Raw genomic sequence first — 7,824 nt, forward strand, 5'->3', positions numbered from 1 at the left:
AGCTTTTCACAGTTCAGCAACAGGAATCTTGCAGGATTATAATTGGTAAAGAAAAGTTTCTTGCACAGATCCAGTGCTCCTTTGGCCCAGATAGCAGAAAGTCAAACTGTTTTGCTTTGCATGGACCCCAGTGCAAGTCATTCTTGGGACTGAATGAGATGCAAGACAACACAATTTCTCCTTTGTTCTTATGACCAAGCACATGGGGCTATACCTCTTCATATGCTGCTGGAGCATCACAGTGGACAATAATCAGAAATTCTGTGATATTCTCTGCATCTTGGTGTACTTTATTCTTGGGGATGTGGTTTCTCCTCATACGTCCATGTAGCTGTTTTCAAGTGGATCAAGGAAACCCAACAAAGACCCAGGCCTTTGAGGTTTTATCTAAGCGTTTGCAGTGCTTTTCACTGGTTTCACTCTTTGCCTTTGCAGTAAGGGCTTTAAGCCTATTGCTAACAAACTTCTAATGTCTCTTTTGCCATCTGGGATTCTAGTACTTTGCCAAGTGTGAGGCATCAGGCACTCTGCAAGTCTGATGGCATCGTCATGCGCAGTTGATTCTTGTTCCAAATGTACCATTGCCTTGTCCCTAAGAGTCCTGCGTCATCCTATTCAACTTCTTTGTATATCCAGTGTCCTATGAGGCCTCACAGCCTGACAAAGTATATTTTGAATCCCTCGGTGTGTGTCCCTTTCAATGGTGTTCATGCATCCCCTTCATTTCCATGAACAGTGACACAGCTGCCATAGTTGGACACCTTTTTTTTTTCCTTCCTTTTTTGGTGTCAGAATCTTCAGCAACAAAAACCTGTGGCTTCCACCAGGCTGCTGGCAGTGCTAAAACTGATTCCCAGTTCAGGACCCTCTGTGTTCAGACTAATCCAGTGATGCTGGTGCAGGGGCTGATCTCTTAATGACCTGTACCTTACACCTAAGTGTATCTATCCAAGCTCTTCTCTCTCTGCTTTGACCATGTTCCTACTGGATCCTCAAGCTTTAAGTACTGATACTCCTCCATGTCATTTAAAAGGGATCCCTCATCAGTGGGACAGCAAGAGCTGGATTCTGTTCATGGACCTCAGCTGGATTTTTTCATCTTTCTATGCCTTTATTCTCTTCCCTGTCATGTCCCCACTACTGCCCAGTCTGACTCTAGCCCTTTTAGCCTTGGGGCTGTTCCTGGGTGCACAGTAAGGGTCCCCATCTCAACTGCGGATCTACAGGTGTGATTATCTGTATCAGAAATAGTGTGGCCAGCAGGAGTAGGGAAGTGGTTGTACCTCTGTACTCGGTGGAACTCACCAATACTGGTGAGGCTGCACCTTGAATCCTGTGTTCAGAGTTGGGCCCCTCACTCCAAGAAGGATGTTGAGGTGCTGGAGCGTGTCCAGAGAAGGGCAGCAGAGCTGGTGAGGGGTCTGGAGCCCAAGTCTGATGGGGAGCGGCCGAGGGAACTGGGGGTGTTCAGTCTGGAGAAGAGGAGGCTGAGGGGAGCCCTCATCGCTCTCTGCAACTACTTGAAAGGGGGTTGTGGTGAGGTGGGGGTTGGTCTCTTCTCCCAAGTAACCAGCGACAGGACAAGAGGAAATGGCCTCAAGTTGCACCAGGAGAGGTTTAGATTGGATATTAGGGAAAATTTCTTCCCCAACAGAGTGGTCAAGCTTTGGCACAGGCTGTCCAGGGAGGTGGTGGAGTCGCCATCACTGGAGGTGTTCAAAAAACATGTGGATGTGGTGCTTGGGGACATGGTTTAGTGGGCATGGTGGTGTTGGGTTGACGGTTGGACTTGATGATCTCGAAGGTCTTTTCCAACCTTAATGATTCTGTGATTATAAAGAACAGCTTTGTTAGAGTCTTGCTTGTCAATGGACCTTTCGGTTGTTAATCTTGTAAGCTCATCCATGTAGGGTTTTAAATTTTTTTTTTCTTGGTCTTGAGCAGAAAATACCATTTTCTTCAACTTTATCTTGCATTTGTATTTTGGAAGTGCCCTTCTGCCCTTTCCAGTGTAGGTGAGATGCTCTTTGTTCTCCTTTTCCACTCATTTGTGCTCTGTAGGTAAGCCTTGTGTTTTTATCTGCCTGAATGGTATATTGTGTCAGAAAGCTGTTGTAGGCTAACTTCCCTGTATTCTCTGGAATACACTTAATCTGTCTGCAAGCAAATAGCTTCCCCATTTTTGTCATGCTTAATAATTTGGGAGGAAGATGTGGCCGATACTTCTGTGACTTAGATTTAAGAATATATTACAACATGCCCTGTGATATTCCTGGTTGTCTCTCTCCAATGACTTCACCATGTTCAAGGACTTATTCTTTCATGTCAGAGTGATCTTGAACTCATATAATTTATCAGAAATACTATTGGCTTTAAGATGGTTTGTACATTGACTGAGATGATCCCTGTGTGACGGGGGCACAAGACTGCTATTTGGTCTGCTCTTTACGCTTTCAGTTTGCATTCCTCTCGTGACTTAGCTCCACGGTTGAATGCTTCAGCCTTAAGAATCTTGTTCAACTACCACAAAAGAGTTTTCTAACTTTGTTCAGTGCAGTGAGTTAGTTATACCAAGGATGTTTTCCTCTGCGAATCTTGATAATTATTACATCATATATGGTTTTTCATTTTTAAACATTTTTATCACAAGATAACTGTGATTTTATTTATTTAGTCATTCAAAAAGACAAAGTGTAGACTTGTCAGCAACAGCAACTGTGGTGGGTTGATCCTGGCTGGAGGCCCGGTGCCCACCAAAGATGCTCTGTCACTCCCCCCTCCTCAGCTGGGCAGGGGAGAGAAAATATAACAAAAGGCTCATCGGTCAAGATAAGGGCAGGGAGAGATCTACTGTCACAGGCAACACAGACTTGACGTGGGGAAAAGAAGTTAATGTACTACAAATCGAATCAGAGTAGAGATAATGAGAACTAAAACCAAATCTTAAACTTCCTTCCCCCCACCCCTCCCGTCTGCCCAGGCTCAACTTCATTCCCCATTTTCTCTCCCTCCTCCCCCTGAGCAGCGCAGGGGGACGGGGAATGGGGGTTGTGGTCAGTTCATCACACCTGGTCTCTGCTGCTCCTTCCTTCTCAGGGAAGGACTCCTCACCCTCTGCCCTGCTCCAGCCTGGGGTCCCTCCCACGGGAGACAGTCCTCCATGGACTTCTCCAGTGTGAGTCCTTCCCATGGGCTGCAGTTCTTCACGAGCTGCTCCAGCCCGGGTCCCCCCACGGGTGCCGTCCTTCAGGAACAGGCTGCTCCAGCCCGGGTCCCCCCACGGGTGCCGTCCTTCAGGAACAGGCTGCTCCAGCCTGGCCCCCACAGGGTCCCAGGTCCTGCCAGCAAACCTGCTCCAGCCGGGGCTCCTCTCCCTCCCCACGGGGCCACAGGCCCTGCCAGGAGCCAGCCCCAGCGCGGGCTGCCCACGGGGTCACGGCCTCCTTCGGGCATCCCCCTGCTCCGGCGTGGGGCACTCCCTGGGTGCGGGTGCAGATCTGCTCCCCCGGGGAGCTCCATGGCCACAGGGGCACAGCCGGCCCCCCCGGGGGCTTCCCCGGGGGCTGCCGGGGACCCTCTGCTCCGGTGCCTGGAGCACCTCCTCCTCCTTCTGCATGGACCCTGGTGTCTGCAGAGTTGTTTAAAATATTCTCACTCCTCTCTCCGGCTGCCATTGCACAGGGTTTCCCTGTCCTTCGCTCCGTTCCCCTGAGGCGCTGCCACCGTCACTGATGGGCTCGGCCTCGGCCAGCGGCGGGTCCATCTCGGAGCCGCTGGCGCTGGCTCTGTCGGACATGGGGGAAGCTTCTGGCAGCTTCTCGCAGAAGCCGCCTCTGCAGCCCTCGGTACCAAACCCTTGCCACGCCAACCCAAAACAGCAGGTTTGTTTTTATGTGCCTGTAGGGAGGTGACTCGCTGAACAAGGTGTGATGTCCACAGAGTTCTGTTCTGAAAGCGGTGTTATTTTAGGCCTTGTTTGCTCTTACTGAAGTAAACGGTAATTTTGTCATTAGTTGCACTGAAAACAAAGATGGATCATTTGGAAGCATAATAATTGTAGGATATTAATTGTGTGCACCGGAATAACCATTAATACGCATAGTTAATGTTAGCTTTGTGTAAATGAGGACCCTGACCCATCTGATCCAAGTCTGTTACAAAATCCTTGTTAGTCCTTTAGTGCCTAAAATGTATTTGGTATTTGGCATGTCAGCTAAAGCACCCCAAAACAAAGTTGATTTTTTTCTTATTTGAGTGAAAGCTATTTTCATAAGAAATTAAAATAGAAAGTTTAATGTAATGTCAGCAAAGAGTATTGTCAAAAGTACACGTTTCGTTCTTCGCTTTATAAGGGGGGAGTAATGGCAGTGGTCCCCCTGCTTCTGGTATTCTGACTTCAAAAGGTTTTAAAAAATATCCCCAAACCAATATCGTCACAGAGACATAGCACCCAAAACCTACAAACCGCTGGTTGAGAAGAGACTTCCTCCCTTTGGGTGTAGAGCAGCCAGTTATAACGGGATAGCAAGTAGGACATGTGCGATTCAGGTGAAACGGGCAGACTATAAACACCGAGGTGAAGTTTGTTGAGGGCTGTCAGCTTTGTCTTGTGCTAAAGACAGCTAGTTTCAGAAGCTCTAAGCACTTCAAACACCTCAAAGGAAACATTAATTCTAACTTCCTGTTTCTTCTTGCTGCCTCTTGCTTTCCTAGGAATCAACCCTTTTCACTGTGATGGAGATGTTCTCGCTGAATTCCCTTAAAGGTAAGGACCTGAGACAATCTTCAATTAAACTCTTTTTTTTTTTTCTTTGTTCAGAGATTTAATAATGTAGCAGATTGATGAAGAAAATTAATTTATAAGAAACAATACTGTCCTTGTCTATGCTGGATAAGTGAGAGGTTTGTCCTAAAAATGTCTTTGTCAGACTTCCTTCTCGGCGTGTTAGGGCCAGAAAAGGGAGTTGCGATGGCTATACCTGAACTAGCAATAGCTATGTAACGTATGATGCCAGTTTTTATGTTTGAGACATGCTTTATCTCTGAGGGGAGCCCAGTGTGCAAAACTTGCACCTTAAGTGTAAAGCAAGGGTGGTTGTAACCAACATAACTCAATTTTGTCTTGGTTAGTGTAGCACATGAGTTAAGTGTTGCATGTAAGCTTGGTTACAGTGAGTACTGGAGTATTTCTGCGAAACAGCAGGATTTGGAAGAGTCGTCGACCTGTTGTGTTACACAGTAGATGACAATGTAGTCTTGTTTGTTATTTAGCTTAAAGGCTTTTTTTCCCCTTTTATCTTTACCCTCCTAAACATACCTGCATCCTTTCGTACCAATTCAGTAAGTGCTTTCTCCCTGGTGTTTGCATACTTTAAATATCTCTCGGCTGTTGTCATGTCCTTTTTTTCCTGTCATTGCTTTGCCAACCTCTTTCTTTAGCTTATATTTTTTCTTAAGAAATCCCTCCAGTCACTTTCTGTTTTTTGTTTTCTTCTGTTGTTCTTTTCTGAACTCCGTTATTTGGTCTTAAAATAAGCTGCATAGAATGGAATAAAATATTCCAGATATGGCTGAACCAGTGATGGATCACTACCTCCTGTCTCGGGGAAGTCTTGCTTCTGCTTTAGCACTTGGGGAACGCAACAGTGTACCAGCCATTCTTGTACCGCTGCCATGCTAGTGAGTCACCAATATTGTGGGTTCCGTATTTAAAACAAAAATTCCCAGAATGCTTTAAATGTCCAGGGTGTTAATTATGTACAAAGTAATTTTAGTTGGGAATAAAACCCCTCTCATCTGTCAGATTGTGTGACCTGGGTTGGAGTCACTTTTCCTGTGAGGGCTAGTGGTTTGTCATGGCCAGACTGCATTTGGGACTCTGGGTGCTGTAACACTTGCACTCTGGGGGAAAAGGAAGTCTTTAACACAATGTGGCTCGTTAACGAGCTGCTGCGTAGCGCTGCTGCCTCTGCTAAGGCTTGGCTACAGAAGATGAATTAACCACAGCTCATTGAAATAAGCCTAAACTGGCAAAGCCTGGGAAGATGGCTTTGAGCAATTATTTATGTGCTGTCTAATGCTCATCTGTGCAAAATAAACATATTTGGATTGAGTATCTGGAACCTGTGACTTCTGGAATTTTTTAATAAATCGAGTCTTAACTATTTTTTCTGTGCTCATAAGAAAATTTTTGTATCATTTGCAGTGACAAACCACTAGACCTACTCATGCCTAACTTTCTGTGCTGCAGCACACTGTCTTTCAGCGTCTTCTCCCAGATTTCTCCTTCCCACCGACTTTGTGTTTGCAAGATTTTCCCCAGATGTGTACTTCATTTATTTGTTCTCTTTTTTTTTCTTTTGCTTTTAATCATTGTGGTCTCCAGCCAAGGCTTTTGTCTCCTTGTTACCTTTTGTGTTTCTTCACTGATGTTCACAACTTGAAACAGCTTAGTAGCTGTGATTATTAAAATTTTTTTTTCTTCACTGCTGGACCTCTTATTACCTCATCTAGATCTTAGGAAAATGCTGAGTAAACCAGCAACTATATCAAGTTAAGTAGTTTCACAGTAGATTCATCTTCCCAGAAGGATGTATTAATGTTTACATACTATTTCTAGCCACTCTTTCTTTCTTAAAGCTTTTGTTTCCAAATCAACTGAAGTTTATTTCTGAAAGCAAGAGTTCGTGCAATGTGCTATCAAAAGATTTACATATAATTCATTTCCTTAAATTGAGTGACTTGTCTAGCAAGATTGTTTTCCTGTTTAGCGGACCAATGCTCTTGAAATTTGTAATCTGAGCCTTTATAATTAGAGTGCAAGAATAACTTTCATGTCTTTCAGAAAAAAGCTTTTTTTTGTGTCTTCTGGTGCTGCTCCAAGACCTGGGGTTTTTGTTTGGTCTTGTTTTTTTAGTAAAAAATAACTACACAGATAAATCGCTAGCTAATTCACAGAGGTTATAAAAGGAGGAAAAATTGGAAAAGGCAAATTTGGTGTAGTAAGAGTGGGAGTTTTTTTGAGTGTTCATGTATGCTCTTCGAAAGTTTTGGGTTTTTTTATACCAGGTTTTGTTTGGTAACTTTCAATTTGTGGAACCTCTTCTTGTGGAATACAGGCTTTGTAAAACTTAAGGGTACAATTACGTTAGTTAATCCTTTTGTGGCTTATTGAAGATTTCCCTTTCTGATTTAAAAACAAACAAAAAACCTCACCCCCCAAAACAACCAAACCCCCCCTTTTTTTATCATGATGCTTAAACAACCATTCATGTAAATTTTTGGTTTACACACGAAATATTCATTGAGTAATCAAGTACTTGACATAAAAATGATACCCTGGTTTAAAGAAACACATAACTTAACAGTTAGTCCCAGGTGTACATTGTGGACAGAGATAATAAAACTTATATACATTAATTGCTTGGAAAAATAATTCTGACTTCAAAAAAAATCCTGTAGTGTTTGAATTGAGCATCGAGAACTTTACGCCTCGGATATGAAATCATTCATACAGAACCAAATAACAGGGGAGTCGACTTCAAGTAGGGGGGAGTGTGTACAAAGGGAAAGTGCTGTCTTGCCGCCTAATTGACTTTAAAGTTTTTCAGTGTTTATCTCAAATGTTAGTAAACAATGGGCTGCAAGCGGACTTTATTTCTAGTAACATACACTTGAACATGAATTACCTAGTCTGCACATGCCTGTGTTAGGGCGCAGGAGAGCTGTATGTGTAGCTGAAGACAAGAACCCCAAAATGGCTTTCAGGTTCCACGGCAGTTTCTGAATTTCCCCTTCTAAATTGTTCCTGCGGTCACTTGTATT

The sequence above is a fragment of the Phaethon aethereus genome (assembly GCF_964289735.1).
Source record: "Phaethon aethereus genome assembly, chromosome: 2".
In the NCBI taxonomy this organism is placed as follows: Eukaryota; Metazoa; Chordata; class Aves; order Phaethontiformes; family Phaethontidae; genus Phaethon; species Phaethon aethereus.